General features: G+C 38.8%; 1 protein-coding gene across 2 annotated transcripts in view; it reads left to right on the forward strand.

Annotated features, from left to right (window-relative positions):
- Txndc12 (thioredoxin domain containing 12) overlaps nt 1-1,831 on the forward strand; it is a 117,182-nt gene that overhangs the window by 30,151 nt on the left and 85,200 nt on the right. The gene's annotated exons all lie outside the window — the stretch shown is intronic.

A 1,831-nucleotide genomic window follows, 5' to 3' on the forward strand; every position in this document is an offset into this window, starting at 1 on the left:
CAGCAATCAGTTGTCAATATTCCTTTAGATAAGATTGGGGTCTGCTGTTCATTTTCCCAGTTCTATGCTGGGTTACTGTCTGGGAGCCAATGTTTGATTAAAGTTTTACTGGGGAACCAATGAATTTATTGAGCTTACTTACTGAGATAACCGAGGGGTTGCTGAGGTGTAAGTATGACCTGAGGGTATGCACACTGGAAAGCCTTTACCCAGCATGGGTCATGCCTTCTCTTCCTAGCCTTCCCCAGATTGGATACTTTAGCCATCCCAAATCCAGGAGGCCAAATTACATACAGTTGGCTGGGAAGAGTGGCTGAATACTCCGGTGAGGGTCCAATGACCCTGCTTGGCCCTCCTTTAATGAATGAGCACAACCGTCAACAAGCCCAGTTGTGACGATGTTTAGCAATCAGGTTCAACTGAAGTCGTGATGATGGTAGTTATTTCATGCAGAAGGGACTACTGTATAGCATCATCTTATTAAAAGGACCTGGAATTTAAAAGGATTTGGTGCTAGGATCCACATACTTTGTTTGTTTTTCTCAGTCTGTGTTAGTTCACTCAGTATCACAGTTTCTAGATCCATCCATTTACCTGCAAATTTCATTATTTCATCTTTCTTTACTGCTGACTAAAACTCCATCGTATATATGAACCACATTTTCATTATCCACTCATCAATAGAGGGAACACAAGTTGCTTCCATCTCTTAGCTATTGTGAAAAGAGCAGCAACAAACGTGGATATACATGTGTCTCTACAATAGGACGAGTTCTTTGGGTATATGCCAAGGAGTGTTATAACTGGGTCAAATGGTAGGCTCACTTCTAATTTTTTAACAATTCTCCACACTGTTTTCCATAGAGTTTGCATGAGTTTTCAATCCCACCAGCTGTGAATGAGCATTCCCCTTTCTCCACATCCTCACCAGCATTTGGTATCATTTGTTTTCTTGATCCTAGCCAGTCTGATTGGGGTAAGGTGATACCTTAGGGTGGTTTTAATTTGCATTTCCCTAATTACTAATGATGTTGAACACTTTTTGAGATGTTTCTTAGCCATCTTTATTTCTTCCTTTGAGAACTCTCTGTTTAGACCTTTAGCCCATCTTTTAATTGAGTCATTTGGTTTCTCAATTCTTTGTTTTTTGAATTCTTTATATATTCTGTCAGATGTGTCACTGGTGAAGATTTTTTCCAATTCTGTGGGGTTTTCTTCACTTTTTGATTGTTTCTTTTGCTGTACAGAAGGTTTTTAGCTTAATAAGATCCCACTTACTGATTGCTGACCTTAATTCCTTCTTCTGTCCAATTAGCAACTTCTGTCCGATTTAGAAAATCCTTTCATTTTTCTATGTCTTATAATTACTGCCAATATTTTCTTCTAATAGTTTCAGGATTTCCAGTTTCACATTGATGTCTTTGGTCCATTTGGAGTTGACTTTTGTGCAAGGTAAAAGATAAGGATATAGTTTCATTCTTCTACAGGTGGGGATCCAGTTTTGACAGCACCATTTGTTTAAGATGCTGTCTTTCTGACATTGTGTGTTCTTGGCTCTTTTGTCAAATATCAGGTGGCTGAAATTGCATGTACTTAGGTTTGGATCTTCAATGATGTTCTGTTGATCTTTGTGTCTATTTTTGTGCCAGTACCATGCTGTTTCTATGACTATAGCTCTGTAATAGAGCTTATGTGATATAGTAATCTCCCCAGCATTGTTCTTGGTGCTCAGAGTTGCTTTGGCTATCCAAGGGCTTTTGTGCTTCCATATGAATCTTAGGATGTTTTTTCCAATTCTGTGAAGAATGTCATGGGGATTTTGATTGGCATT

The sequence above is a fragment of the Nannospalax galili genome, unplaced genomic scaffold (genome assembly GCF_000622305.1).
Source record: "Nannospalax galili isolate Female #2095 unplaced genomic scaffold, S.galili_v1.0 scaffold713, whole genome shotgun sequence".
Classification (NCBI taxonomy): Eukaryota; Metazoa; Chordata; class Mammalia; order Rodentia; family Spalacidae; genus Nannospalax; species Nannospalax galili.